The sequence below is a fragment of the Pteropus medius genome, unplaced genomic scaffold (assembly GCF_902729225.1).
Source record: "Pteropus medius unplaced genomic scaffold, Ma_sr-lr_union100, whole genome shotgun sequence".
Lineage (NCBI taxonomy): Eukaryota > Metazoa > Chordata > Mammalia > Chiroptera > Pteropodidae > Pteropus > Pteropus medius.
The window spans coordinates 31,730,916-31,747,700 of NW_024340696.1; the positions used below are offsets into that span (position 1 = coordinate 31,730,916).

Below are 16,785 nucleotides of genomic sequence, written 5' to 3' on the forward strand. Positions count from 1 at the left end.
GCTAGCTTGTGATGAAGATGCCTGATGACTGGTGAAATACCCAGAAGACAGGCAGTAGAGAATGAACCAAAAAGTAAAAGCTCTAAGCTATTAGCACACTGGACAGTTGAGAGCGGATGATTCTTTGAATACGGAAAATGCAAGATAAATGCTAAAAATCATTATTTAATATCTCACTGTTTTGCCTAGGTGATTTATTTTGCTGGAGTTGACCTATTAGATTTATATTGTTCTGAACTATGACATGCAGAAACTACCAAATTTTGTACATGTATCCTATTTCATTAAAATTAATTCTGTTCTAGAAACTCGTAAAGTTTCTTTTCTTTTTTTTAATGTAAACTCTTATGAAGAAATGCCTCAATTTTTCAGAGCTATTAATGTAAATATTACTTGGGAGAAAATGTTATTTTTTAAATAGCTTAAAAATCTGTTCATGTTATAAAAGAGATGTTCATGATTTTACTGAAACCTGCTTATAAGCAACTTTTGTATTATAAAGGTTGGCATAAAAACTTCCCCTAAATCACTTACCTGAAGGAGCCTAGCCATTCTCTAGAGGTGCCAAAAGATCACAGCACCCAAAGCTCTTTAGAGCTGCTTGCCCATTACTCAATTATTCCTTAGAGGGATGGTAACTGCATCTTAGATTACAGCTTAACTCTATTTTACACAATATGATAGTTTATAAAATTACAGTCTATGCTATAGCATTTCTGTTTGATTTATGCCCAGCCTGAGGCATGAAATCTGCTTCCTTCCAGGAAGAAGCTATGCTTTCTTGAATGGGAAGAGTAGATGACAACCATAAAATAACTAAAATAACTCAGATTCCGCTCCCCCCTCCACACACATACACACACACACACACACACACACTCACTCACTCACTCACTCACACACAAAATGTGGAGAACTAGGAGATTTCTAATGTTTCTGGTTTTGGTAAATGGGAAAGGTTTAGTTTCTTCATTGATTTGTTGGATACATATACTTCTAAACTTTATACAATAGTCAGCTCTTATCCAAAAATTGGTTCAATTTAAAGTTAGAGGAGAAAATTAATAAAACTCAACTTGGTTATTTCTTCCATTTTTTGCCATTGTATATTTTATGAAACAATCATTTAGAACTTAGTGAATAACGATGTTTAAAACTGACCTTGGCAGGTTACCGATTAATGCAATTTCCATTTACACATGTGTAGGAAATTTTCCCACTGAAACAAAACAGGAAGAGGAATGAAGAAGAGCTATTTTAAAAAGTATATCAATACATATTATGAAAACACAGTGAAACATTTTCTTCAATCATTAAAAAATTACATATTTTGATAGTAAAGCATTAGAAAAGTGACAAAAAATGGCATACATTAGAAAAGACCTGCAAGTACAAATTATTTTATTTTTAACAGTCAATTCAATTTTGATGTGACAGTTTTATGAAATAGTAAAATCTTTTAGATATTCTTATTTGTTGTTAAAAGTTTAATTGTGGACAATAATGCAGTGAATAGAAGAGAACGGAATATTTTCATATTTCAAGCCAGCCCAAAGCACATAGTTATTTTCCTCTAGATTCCCATTCTATGGAAGCACGAATAGTTTTTTTTAAAGAGAAATATGAGATTTTTGTGTGAATAACATCATAAAGTGTTAGCTGTCCCTCAAGTTTTTGGGAAGCTTTAATCTCTATTTTTGCATCTTCTAGTTTTGGCTATGAATACTTTAGGCAGTAAGGCAGCTCAGGCATATCTTATTGTGAATATATATTAGGACATGACTTTTTAGCTGATGTTGGAATTGTTTTTCTGCACAGGACAGCGACATGTTTCAGTTAATTTTATTTAAATTATTCTAGCATAAATAGCACAAAAATATGAGAAATCAAAGTATTTTTATGGTGATAACCAATAACCTAAGTAACCTGATCTAAAAATTTAATTTAAAAATCTGGAAGCATACTTAAAAAATATGCAAACAACCAGCAGTATTATTAAAATGATATTTTACTTGGAGACCTGCCATATTCCAAGTAGATGGGTTATATGACTGGAAACAGAGATATTGAACAAAGGTATCAAAGAGATTAAATATTTTCATCAGCATGGCACTTTATTAGACATTCAACCTTTACCAGCCATCATTGGGGGCCCAGGTTTTCCTGTTGTAATGTTAATGTTGCTGCAATCCTTTTCTTTAATTCCAGTTAAATCATACATTTAAATTAAGTTAGTGGAAACAATGGGACTCCTACACCTGGTTTCACAAGTCTGCCATTCCTTGATAGGGCTTGTGAATTACGTGGGAATATTTTGCTGTTGTAAAACCAGGTGGTTCAATTAAATACATAAATTGGTGAAAACTGGAGTATATTTGGCTGATGCAAAGTTGGAATTATAGTCTTGTAAACTAATAAAATCTGGGCACAGAGCTGCTAATGTGTTTCTATGTGATTTCAGTAAAGACAGTTTTTTCATGATATACCATAGCTAGTAGCATTTTTCTCTAATAAAAGAAAAAAAAAGAAAAGTTATCTTGGCAATTTAAGAAAAGTTATATATTTATGTCTACCTATACATAATTTTTGTTAATAAGATTCTGAATTTTTCTACATAGAATAGTTGTTACTCAAATTGAAGAGAAAAGATTTCACTTTGCATCTCCTATAGTTGTTGAAAAGATCAATACTCTCCAGGCTAATGGGCAGTACTGTAACTGGCAAAAGCCCTTAACAAGAGAAGGAACCTATTAAGTTCTTCACAACATAGACAAATTATATTTTACACAATGGATATTTTCTAAAAATGAATATCTTAATCCTGAACTTTTAAAAATTTTTTGCATGTTATAATTTAAGATATGACTCCTTTCTTAGTGAAAAAGTTGTCCAACACAAAATAAATTTTATTTAAGGATGAAAAAATATCTTTAAATACTTTTAAGCTGAAGAAAAGGTTCTAATAAATATTTATACACCGAATTATTTTCTGCATCAAACAGAATATCACGCATACTTAGAAACTACAGCAATTGACAGAGATGTGGAAAAGGAGATAACTCCTTCTATAGGAATGGACAAGACCTATTTTTTCAAAAAATATTTAAAAAGAGGCACTTTCAGTTCTCATTGGTTCCTTACCTAATATGTCCCATGAAGAGAATGAAATTCACAGAAACACAATTATTGTACTTGTAATTATCAAGAGTTCTATAAGGAAGGAAAGTCAGAAAGCTAATTTTCCTCTAACAGGAATGGAATAGATTCCTTGTGTGTATGTGTGTGTGTGTGTGTGTGTGTGTGCTTTTTCTATAAGGAATAAAGGATATGCCAAAATACAAATATGAATGTAGATTTAAACTGCAACATCTATCTTTTCTACCACCACCATCCCTCCCCCAAGATACTTTAATCTGGATCTAGAACTCAGCAAGTAAATGCATTATCTCTATGCGATTGTGATAAATATAAATGAAAGAGAAGATGACTGAAGAAAGTGGAAAGGGATCCCAAGGAAAATTAAATACATAGAAGAAACTATAAGAAAGATTATAAAAACAAAATTAGCTAAGAAAGTCAGGTTACTGTAGTAATATATTTAACAGTAATCTGTTTTTAAGCTGTTATTTAATAGACAGGTATAAACTACAATAAAAATGTGATACCTATAAACTAGCTGTTTAAGGGACACAGTTCGAATGTCCTGTACATTTAACAAGCAAATTGGTAAACAAACAAACAAACACAAAGCTTGCAGATAGATAATAAAGACATCTGCAAAATAAAGACAACAATAAAAATGATTCTTCAGTTTAAAATAAAATTTTTAAAAATATAACATTGCGTTTATTAGAGGGATAATTTATTCTCTAAAACAAGAGAGATCAAAATCTTTCAATGTTCTTTTAGAGCACAGTATTAGATAAACATTCTCTGTGATGATGTCATCGAGGATGTTAATCACAGTGAATATTCATCTGGCTGATCCCAGGCATGCAGTGAAGCATCGTGCCCCTTGTCCAATATTCTCTCCTGTTAATGATGGAGAGCTTCCAAGAAGTCCAATACACTTGTGGAGTTTATGGTCCACATCGGGGAGGGCATAAAATAAGAAATCAGAAAGTAAAATGTAACTATATCAGTGTCAAGAACTGTGAAATACCTGAGATTTTACTCTACTTATAAGCTAATAAGTTAGCCTGCCACAGTCTTATGGATGTTGGTGGAAAATATGAGACTTGGGTCAGAGGCCAAAGGATTTTATTACCCAAAGCAAAAGCAATATCAAAGTATCATTTTCTTTTGCTGGTTCCCTGACCTCAATTCACACAGACGAAAGTAAAAAAGGCAGGTGACTCCTACATACACAAAATATCTTACTATAGAAGAACTCTTACCTTTGGGAATCTGAATCTTTCATAAGGGGCAGTAAGAATATCTGACTTTGCTCCTGAAGGAGACATGTCCTGTATCTTCCCAGGTTGTTTGCTATACAAGCATCTTTGAAAAGACAGTGTGAAATGAAAACAATTGGTTTCTCTGTTTGCAAGATGTACAGAAACACATTGAACAGACTTATGGAGAATTGTCCTTTAATTCTAAGATGTTGATAAATGTTATTTTTAAAAGTGTAAGCAATGAGTATGGAGGAAAGGAGAATATTGCCAATTCTAAAAAGCATAGTCGGGGAAGGCCTAGAATACATATGTGTGTGTGTGTGTGTGTGTGTGTGTGTGTGTGTATCCATATATACACATGTATATGTATATGTATATATATGTATATGTATATATATATACATATACATACATATATGTATATGTATATATACATATACATGTGTATATATGGATACATACATATATATACACATATGTGTGTATATAAATATATTCTGAGTCTTGAAGAGAATGAGTGGTGTAAAAAAACAGAAGTTACAAAGATTTATCTTTGACATATCTCCCTTATGCACTAGTCATACTGCAGAATTACTTCTTTTCTTGTTTTGCCAGATACCTTTAAAATTTTTTGTTTCAATTAGTTTTTAATAAATTATGATAAAAAATTGTAGTCATGTGGAGCTAATGAGTTCTATTATTTTAAAAATACCAACATGAAAAACTAGTATAGAACATGACTAAATATAGAATTACTAAAAGCTAAATAGAAAACAAGGTCACTTTTTTTTAAGCTGAATTTGTGTACCCTCTTACCAACCTCTCTCATTTTCTCCACCCCTTTGAGGTCTTGGTTTTACTTTCTGTTTCTATGAATTTGACTCTTCTTTTTTTTTTTAGATTCCACACATCAGTGATACCATGTAGTATTTTTTTTCTGACTCATTTCACTGGGTATAATGCCCTCAAAGTTCATCTATGTTGTCCCAAGTGGTAGGATTTCCTTATTTCTCATGAACTCTCAGGTTGTTTCCATATCCTGGCTATTGTGAGTAATGCTGCAATGAACATAAAAGTAGAGGTATATCTTTGAGATCCTGTTTTCATTTCCGTTGGATATATATCTGGAAGTTGGATTGCTGAATAGGATGGTAGTTCTATATTTAATTTTTTGAGTAATCTCCATAGTTTTTCATAGTCCTTGCACCAATTTATATTTCCATCAGCAATACATAAGAGTTCCTTTTTCTCTACATTCTCCACAACACTTGTTATCTCTTGTCTTTTTGATAACAGTCATTCTAACAGGTGTGAGATGCTATCTAATTGGGATTTTGATTTCCATTTCCTTGATGATTAGTGATGTTGAGTATCTTTTCATGTACCTGTTGGCCATTTATATGGCTTCTTTGAAAAAATGTGTATGCCATTTCTCTGCCCATTTTTTAAATGGATTATTTATTTTTGCTATTGAATTTTATGTTTTTTAGATATCTTGGATATTATCCCCTTGTCAGATATATGGTTTGCAAATATTTTCTTCAATTCCATATGGTGTCTTTTCATTTTGCTCATGATTTCCTTTGCTGTGCAGAAATTTTTTAGTCTGAAGTACAAAAAGAAACAAATAACATTTTGAAAATTAGAATTAAAAAATCCCAAATAAAATATTAGCAATTGAAATTCAGAAATATTTTCAAAGACTGATGGCCATGACTGAGTAGTATTCATTCTAGGAATACAAAAATATTTCAACATAAAAAATCCAAAGCCAAATTTAACTACATTAGTCATCAAAAGGGGAAACAGCTATGCAATTATCTTAATAGTTGCTAATATGTAATTTAACAGTGTTTAAGATTTTTCGAACATGTGAAAACTAGTAACAGACCTGAAATTACTTATTTAATGGAAAAATTGGGACTTAATTTCTATGAATCTATTCATAGTCTTCATGTATCCATCTTAGTTTGAATATTCATACTTTTGGTACACAGATTTCATGTGTTGATAACTGGATATGCACCAGACCCCACTGGCTTTATATATGTATTGTATTAACTTTCTAAAATATGAACATTTCTAAATTGCAAAACACATCTCAACAGGGATTTTTGGTTAAGAGGTTTTAGTCTTATAATAATTGTGAAATTTAAAAAACTATTTTGCATTGCATCATAATATATATTAAAAAGAAAAAGGAAAAGCAATAAATTTTTAACTAACTAACATACATTTGTAAATATTATACAATTCAGGATATAGATTATGTCTAGCACTCAGGAAGACCCTCTCATGGCTCCCCCCGCATCACTATCACTGCCCAATGATAACATAATTAGTTAACATAACTGGTTTGGATAATTTCTAACAGAAAATATACAGCAGGTAATATTTGATATATGGCTTCCTTTGTTCAACAATATGTTTGTAAAACTCATCACCGTTATCATGTGTAGCTATATTTCTCTTTGCTGAATAGTATAGCATTGTATATTTACAACATATTTATATGTAATAGTACAGCATATTTATCTATTCTTCTGCTAATGGACTTTTGCTTTGTTTTCAGTATGAAACTGGTAGATTTAACTTTTATTTTTTTCTCTTGTATATGTTTCTTAATTTTTCAAAATAAGAATTTTTGTTGTTGTATTGATAATCAATAAAAAGTGTCAGGCTATCACATTGACCTCATGGTAGATATTTTGAGTAAAAAGACTATGGTGTCAATCTCCCCCAAGCATGCATGAAATGCTTAATACCAGAACAGGTCTTATTTATGATAAATTGGCATTAAAAACTTAACTCTAAATACAGAAAGAAATAGATAAACATTTACTAACAAATGTTTTTTGATTATAGCTGAGTAAACTAAAGGGATAGGGAAGGGTAAAGTTAAATTGATCTAATCCTCTCTAGTTCACAATTGCTGATCATAATAACAATTACATTAACTATTTATAATTAATATATTAATTAATGTGATTAATATAATTATCAATAAACTATTAATAATTAATAATAATTTGTATTTTGCTTTCCATATGTCAAGGACAGTACCACAAATTTTATATTTTATCTCTTTTCATCCTTATATTTTTGCCCTTTCTATCATAGACTTAACTCCTGTCTACAACAATATTCATGACTTTTTGCCCTCAACCATGGACTTCCGTTTCCCCTAACCTGACAATGGTCTTTGTTTTTAATACCTCTGGAAGAAACTTAGGGTCTAACACCCAGCTCCCAATGGAGAAGGCAGAGAGGTAAAGTGCACATTAGGTAAGGAAAGGAGGATTTGCTCTTTTCTCTGGATTTCACAGTGTATACGTAATCTTCTGTTGATATATAGATAACAATAGATGATGATAGACTGTTAATAGATAGAAAATGGACTAAACTTTCTGGTCCTTCAAAAGGTTATAAGTTTAACAGAATATTTTAGAGGGGGCTGTTGTCTGTATTTGCAGCTGAACTAAAGACAAAGCTTCATCTCTTTTGGAAAATATTTCTGATAAATAATTAAGAACTAACAAAGAAATCACTACTAATAAGAGAAGATCATAACATAAAATATTTAATGGATTATGGATTTTTGTTCTAGTTTTCCTAAAATTATTAAGAAATATTCTTTTTCCACCTTAATAAGCCATATTTTCCTTTAGAACATATACATTTCAGTCATTTTATGTGATTGATATATTGATCAAGTAATATAGGTATATATATATGAATGTGCTGTACATGGTCTACTTTTGTGCCTAAACCAATACAGCATATGTAATTAATGTGTTATGCTTATTCTAAGAGAAGCTACCATTTCAAGTTTTGTTATCTTCTTGTAAACTTTAGAAATGTGTATTACCAAGGACTGCAAAATCTTGAAAAATAATCAAAATAGATAATTATTAAACTAAACAATAATGGGACTATTTATTCAGGATAAGGAAAGAAGAATTTGCCCCTTTCTCTGGATTTCACAGTGTATAGATGATAACTAAAATATCTCAAACTGGTAGAAAAGAAAACTTCAAGCCCTACTAATTTATAATTAATGAACTATTTATGTAAAGTTTAGCCTGAGACAAAGAATAGTTAACTAGCATGATCAAAGCTAATTATCAATAAAAATAGCTGATGCTGAAGTTTTTACTGACTTCTCTAAATACCCAGGAGATCCCTGCTTTTGAAGGACACCTTTTCTTATAGGAATAATTCAGTGTTCCTTTGTATTCTTGTGAGTTGAATATATTTATCAAGTCGAACCTTTCTCCTTTATTTTTCCTTTGATAGGTTTGATTGCCATTTATGAAGCAGGGATATGAAGGTATTACTAGGGCACTGAAGGTGTTTAAATTCTCAAGAGAGATGATGTTTCATATCTAAAATAAGGAGAGAATTGGAATAAGATTTTCATAGAGCAAAATCAAGAATTTTTACCTTGTTAGGTATTCTTGCTGTTTTTTGTGTGTTTGTTTGTTTTCAATTAAAAAATTATTAGTCAACATTAATTTGATAGGCCTGGCTTATAATATCAAAATAATATGATCCAAAGAATAATTTTGATGAAAAGAAGTAATGAGACTTGTAATATTTGTTCTTCAAGAGGCAAAATTATGTACTTACATCAATTTCAAAAATTATCAGTGAGAATCTTTGTCAAGATGATAATGAAGATAATCAAAAAAAGATAAGTTTAATTGAAGAAGTTTGGCTATTCAGTGTACCTGCTAGAGGCATTCTAGTTATAGTTAAGACTTTTTTTTTTTTTTTTGGATAGATTCATTGCAAAATCCTTTTGTTTCAACACAATTGTATAGGAAATATCCTGTAAACACTATCCATGTTTCCATTGCTTGTGTAGTGGAGGAGAAATAAAAGCAAATGTCAAGTTAGTTTATCCAAAGTAGATGTTGTGACTTCTTTTAATGAAAAAGCAAAAGCAATAATCTTGCAGATGTCAGCAAATGCTGACCAAATCACAGAAATGTTGTAATACCTACAATTATTAAAATTTGTCCTATCAAGCAAAAAAAGAAAAGTAGTTGAACCAGTAAGTATTACATTTAAGTAATCAGAGCTTTAGTAGAAGAGGAAATCTCAAAGAACCTGCCTCAGTTGCCACTCTCCTACTCAGACTGCACCTACACAGGAGATGTATTCTGCTTTTACCTACCACAGATTTCTGAAGACTAATCTGAAAGTCAAATGTACAAGAGTGGCTAGATTGCTTACAATCATGTATATGAACGTATTTAAAACTTCTAATCATTATCTAAGTGACCATTTGTCTAGCAATTGCATGCCCATGTTTATTAAAATAGTGTTTCTCAAACTACCTGTGGGTAAAGACCCTCTTTTTAAATTCTCGATCAATCACAGATAGGTATCTTAGTAATAGTGAATAAATATTAGTGACTAAGAAAATAAATTTAAAAAAAAAAACAGAAGACAGTCACAAAGGACCACATATTGTATTATTCCATTTATATAAATATTCTGAACAAATATATAGAGACAGAAAGTAGGTTAATGGTTTGCCTATGACAGGAGGGGGCACAGGCAGGGCCTGTAATGGGTACTGGGTTTCCTTTCGGAGTGATGAAAATGTTCTAAAATTAGATTTGATGATAATTGTAGAACTCTGCAACTATGCTAAAAACCTGGAATTATACACTTTAAAAGATTAAATTTTATGATATGATAATTAAATCTAAATAAAGCTGTTTTCTAAAGCACAGACGTACAAAATACATGGTGATGTTTTTCTTATTAAATTCAAAAGACAGGTGATTATATTTCTAGAAATATAATTCAAACAAACATGACATGTGGAAAAAGAAAGAACGATGGTAATTATGCAGGGCACTGAGTTGGGAATCTTTCAAGTTATGGAGCGAGAAATTGAGCATAGATGGTAATAGTGACTTTTTTTCTTCATTTAACAAATATTGAGAGTTATCTATGTGAAAGATTCTATGTACTGAAGATATAATAGTGAATAAAATTTAAACATTCTCTAAAGTAGAGAAAGACATTAAGCCACACTTTCATATGTAAATACTGTGTATACTTGCAGAGAGTGATAATTACTATGAAAGAAAATCATAGGTAGTTAGGAAAGCATAAGAAAATAATTGAAATTGGAGGGGGTGCAGCAAAGGGCAATTGGAAACATTAATCAATCAGTAAAAATTAAATAGATGAGGAGAGAGGTTTCAACGAAAGCACTGGATTTGGGTAAATTCTTTGAGACAGGTAAAAGCATGGCCTATGTAAAAAACTAAGAAAGTCCCACCATGGTGGTGTATAGTAAATGAGGGGAGAGTGAGTCTGGGTAAGTCCAGAGTGGCTGGAAAGAAATAAGTTATTTGCCTTTTTAACCACAATAAAAATTTTAAATTTTATCTTGAGGGCAATTTCAATATTTGAATGTCCATTTTGATCTATTTTGCATTTTAAAAGATCATTGGTTGATATCTTGAGAATGGATGAAGGAAGAAGGTAAGATATGTTTAAAATACTGTTACAAACTTTGTCCCCCCAAAAATATAATTTCTAGAATATCTTTCTTCTTAAAATGAGTGTATAGCCAAGCTGTATCCTTACATATATCTCCATGGATCCCCTGGCTGATTATTAATCCATCCTATCATGTCATCTATTAAACACAATATTATATTACATTATATTATATCATATTACATTATTACTATATCAAATACTATGTGCATACTATATTATATAGTAATATAACATTACTATATTATATACATCATCGCATGCTGAACACATTCTTTTTTCTGTCTTTCTTCACACTGACACTAAACTTTATTTAAATCTATGTCCCTCTTAAATCTATGGAATGCCTTCTTAAGGCTAACCATTAATTTTGGCATGAGAAATTATTCGTACTTTTGTCTCAATTTATTTCCATCAGTAAAAATAGTTTTTTTAAATTCCCGTTCATTTCAATAAAATAATAAGAGCAAATTGTACTTTAAGTTTAAATTAACTGCACAACATAAACAGAGATGGCAACATGTCAAAGATGTCAATGGCATCATGAGAATTCTTGAAGTATTTGTTAAGTGAACTATAAAATATTAACATAGAATATATATATGTGTAAATATAGAGATTATACATACATATCTATATGTAGTTTAGATGTGTCAGAGTTTACAATACACATTGTATAAAAGTAAAGGTAGGGCAGATAAACAATGTCTTGTTTTCTCTCTATGTACTATTTATTTACCTGCTACCCACATTTTTGCCCTATGCAAGATCATCTCTTATGCTGAGCTATTTATATCTGTTTTACACTATTCATTTGTATACATGTCTACTATTCTTAATTTCACATCAATTAATTTAAAAAGAATTTAATCATTTTAAGCTAGAATATTGGCCATGAATATAATCACTGTAAATTGTGCTAATTCATTCATTTCTTTCAGTTTACACACTGAGGATTAAAGTTATAAAGCACAATATGCAAATATATGCAAACATGCAAATTAGCTATTTCATTTTCATCTAACATTCCAGAAAAAAACAACAACAAAGCTTAAAAATGTAACACTGTAAAGAACACCACCAAAGGGTGTAAATCCATTCAGGATGTATGGAAAGGTAGTTACTTTTAATTAACTTGGATTAATTAAAATCTATGTTGTCTATTTAACTTTTCAAAGAAATTACCATTACAGTTGACTCTTGAAAGACACTGGTTCAAACTGCGTAGGTCCACTTATATGTAGATTTTTTCAATAAACATTGCAAATGTATTTTCTCTTTCTTATGATTTTTAATCACATTTTCTTTTCTCTAGCTTGTTTTATTATAGGAATATGGTATATAATACATATAACACACAAAATGTGTGTTAATCGACTGTTATGTCATCTGTAAGGCTTCTAGTCCACAACAGGCTATTAGTAGCTGAGATTTTGCTGAGTCAAAAGTTATATGATGATTTTTGACTGTGTAGGGGTCAGTAGCCCTAGCTCCCACATCGTTTTAGGTTCAACTGTAAATCATTTAATTTAATTTAAGCGAAATGATCTTTAGAGATAGTCTGGTCATTGTCAGTCAATGTTCAGTGATTGACTTATTATTAGGATAATCTCAATTTGACATTCTCAAATAAATAGTATGATTAATCCTGGTACAATATTTAATTAAAGTATTTTTAGAATAGCAGTTCTCAAACTTTTTGTTCTCAGGACCTGTTTAGGTGCTTAAAGTGTACTGAGGACTCCAAAGAGTTTTGCTTATGTAAGTTTTATATATATATATATATATATATATATATATATATATATATATATATACACACATACACATATATATATGGTGATAGAGAGAGAGAGAGAGAGAGAGAGAGATATAGATATAGATGATATAGACAGACAGATATTTGGCACATTAGAGATTACAACTAAAAAATTAAATTGAAATATCATTAATTAATTTAGAATTTAAAATGATAGGCCTATTATATGTAAACTTAAATATATTATTTTATTTTAAAAATAGCACATTTTCAAATAGTCTTTAATATCTGAATTAATAGAAGAGAAATTAAGTCTTATATGTTTTTACAATCTACCATTGAGAGATATTGCAATACTTGTTGTATATAAAGGCAATCTAGTCTCGTGCATATGTAGTTGGAAAAAAGAGAAGTATTCTAACAGGTTTGTCCGATAATTGTGGATATTCTTCTTTGTTACTACACCAAAACTTGACAATTTATGTGGAAACTGAAACCTTGTCAATAAGCTTTTTATACTCTTTACACCACAATCCACTGATTTATCTTACACTCTGAAAGGACATTTCACCCATTCATGATTGCATAACATCATCCATTGGTATTTTGGAAAATATTGTTTCACTTATTTATATAAATCTCTTAAGTTTTAATACATTTTACTTTATATCAATTCCATTTGTTAGTTAATAACATCACCTACACCTGTGTCATCAGTAAAGGCCATACAGATTGAGAAGCTCTCAAGATCACACCAGGGGGTACAATTTTCAAAATTATAATTTTCACTTGGAATTTCAAATTTTGTCTTTGGCAATCAATATTGTCGGTTATTTTCCTTGAAATTACAGTCTACTTCATTCACTTTTGAGAAAATATCTGCTGAAAAGCTAAATCTGAACTACCATTGTTTGTCAGTTGCTCCTTCAAATAAAAATAGTAATCTAAGAGAAAAGCAACCAGTTCACAACTCAATCTCACAAATGCTTTTCCTAGAGATAACCATTGGATTTTGGCATGGAACAGAAGTACCATTTGCGTACTCCCTGCTTTGTCAAACGGACCCTAGTCTGTGAGATGTAGTACAATTAAAGGTAGACGTTTAATAAAATTAATAATTTTACCACTTCACTAAGGACTTACTTAAGTGTGACTGGCTTTTTGTTTTTCTTGTGATTGCACAGCACAGAAGAATACAATGATTACTTGTGTAGTTGGGTGCCACTGATATAGTGTTAGCATTTTTACTCACTATTGCTTTTGCACCAGCGGTCAACACATAAAAGGTAAGTGACATTTTAGTATTAATATTAAACTAGTTCTGAGCTCTTAGATTTCTCAAAAGGATCTCAAGAACCCTCAGGTCTTCGCAGATTCCACCTAAAGAACAACAGGTATAGAGGAAAAGGTAATGTCAATATTTAATAAGAAAAAGGAAAATTTTCAAAAGTACTTTAGCTACTGAGAACTAAGATAAGGAGTGTAGAGAAAAGAGAGAAACTCATTGTTTAAGTGTAGAAAAATGAGATGCACTGCTTTTTTCAATAATAGAAGAGATCCATAAGCATCCTAACAGGCCTTACACCCATTCCCACAGCACTGTGCTAGTTTTAACTCCTAGTGAAGAGTGCATTGCTCTAATAAAGTCATCCAGAGACAGAGAGCAAAACATATGCTTTCTCAGCCAAATTCCTTCTACGCTTAACTTTTTTTTCTTTTTCTTTTCTGTAAAGAGATTTTCCTACCTGCCACACAGACATGTTGCAAAAACTAAATAAATATAAAATATATAAAATATTTTGTGTTCCTTAGAAAAAGCCTTTTTTTTAGTACTGATCAATCTATGACTCTCACAGGGAAGTGTCTTCTAACATGCAAATGAGGTTGTGTTCTGCGTTCAAATGGTAAAGGACTCAAAATGTACAAACGGGAGGGTAGTTAAAGGGCTTGGTTAATGTATGAAATAAATTTAATTTTAGTTATAAAAGAACTCAGACTTTACTATTATTTGAACTCACATAAACATAGTTTATTTTCTTCCAAAAGTGAAATTAGATATAAGCATTTGTTCTTTGTGTTAGTATTTGTCTTCCTCAGGGGGGGGAAAGAAAAGCAGTCACCTCTTATCCAACTGATATGGCTCTAAGTGTTATCTAACTCTCTATGTCCATATACAAACAGAGAAATGTGCCTAAAATGTTCCAGTTATTATTCAATTGTCTCTCTGTCTATTTGAATTTGATAGCATAATAACTTCCTCACGAAATCAAAGAATGAGTATGAAAACAAATAACTAACAAATAAAATAAATAAAGAAAATGCTTTCATTCTCTTTTTAATTAGAATTTGATTTTTTGAATCAATAATATATTTATACAATTTAAACTTCAAGAGATATAAGTATATTCAGACAAATATAAGTATATTCAGACAAAATTACCCATCCAATCCTGTCCCCAATCATATACTTCATCTAAAGAAGCAAACAGTATTATAATGGATTAGAAAAATAAAATTTTTGACATTTCTCTGTTGGTGTTTTTAAAACGTCATGTGAGAGAAGAGAGAAAGATTTTGCTAATCTTCAAAAATGCGGGTATCATATATTTTCCAAATTGAGAAAAATATTTTACTCTGCCATAGTGGGTATTTAAAATATTTCTTTTTGATGATTTTGTTTGTAAAAGAAAAGTTTAATTAAGAAGTTTTTTTTTGAACATACTTGGCAATTGCATGTTCAAATTAATAAAGTATGTGGAGTGTCAATTTATGTGAATAAGAGCAGAAATATCTTGTTCTGAATTATGACTTACATTAAAATAACTGAAGTATTTTTATAAAATTTTTAGATCTCATTTTAGAAAATTGTGGAAGTGTTCAAATCACATGTAGCTTTGTAACATAGTTTTTTATGATTATATTTTTCTGTTTTACTATCAGCTGCTCTTTGAAAATTCTGTAGAAGGAAGGCAAAGTCTTTCAAACTTTGTAGACAGTGAAAATCTAATTCTATCTTGAAGAAATAAGTGGTTACTAGTGAACAGATACTTGATACTGCTTAACCTATTTACTATAAAAATAAATGCATTGAAAAACATTTAAAGCATTTTTTAAAAATTTCCTGGGATGTGGTTCCACAGTATAGTGGTTGGCACGCCTGCTTTATATGCAGAAGATCGTGGGTTCGTGCCCCAGTGGAGCCATGGTCCATAGTCTACAGCCATGCCACCCTGAACAAGCCCGATGTCTGATCTCAAAAGCCAAGCAGGGTTGGGCCTGGTTAGTACTTGGATGGGAGACCACCTAGGAAGACCAGGTGCTATAGTCATAAATAATAATAAATAATAAAAAATAAAAATAAAAATTTCCTGGACAAATTACACCAACCACAATGAAAAAGAAATTAGATTGGTCAGTCTCCCTAACTCTGATCTATCTATATGTGAGATAAAATGCACACATATATAGATTTTGAATACTTTTTTCATGCTAAATAACCATTTAACAACCAATAAATAAAGTACTAGTTGAACTTTATTTATTTATTTTGGGAAACAGAACATTTCCACTGTTCTTCTTTTATAGATGCCACAAGTAAACTGAAAATGAAATCAAAGGGAACATTTAAGCTGCAACTAGTAGTCTCACCCAAAAAGACTACTAGTTCTGACAGCTATAAGTATAATTACAACAGCTTTAAAAGGACTTGGAATCAGATTTTTTTAAAAACTTTTCCTTCAGCACAACTTTATTTTAGGATACCAAAGCAAAAGAAAGTAATATCATATATTGGCCACCCAACATAATTTCATCTTTTTTTGCATAATTAGGTCTTAGATTTAATTTTTTAAAAAGGTGGGGAATATTTAAAGTTATTTCTGATGAAACAGAAGTAAAAGGGAAAATATTCACCAAAAAAAGATTCAACTGCTAGAATGACATTTTCATTTTAAAACTTCAGTTTAAGATATCCAAAAAATTATGTAAATTTTATTCTAAATTCTTTGCTTTTTGCCTTTCTGAAAAAAGAAAATTATGTCACTCCCCAAGTTATGGATGCCTATACACATGACAAGTATTTAGGAAGAGGGGAAGGAGGAAGGA

At 30.6% G+C, this 16,785-nt stretch overlaps 1 pseudogene; it reads left to right on the forward strand.

Annotated features, from left to right (window-relative positions):
• The first annotated feature begins 15,893 nt into the window (after nt 1-15,893).
• Nucleotides 15,894-16,009, forward strand: LOC120610414 (uncharacterized; annotated as a pseudogene).
• Nucleotides 16,010-16,785: the final 776 nt, after the last annotated feature.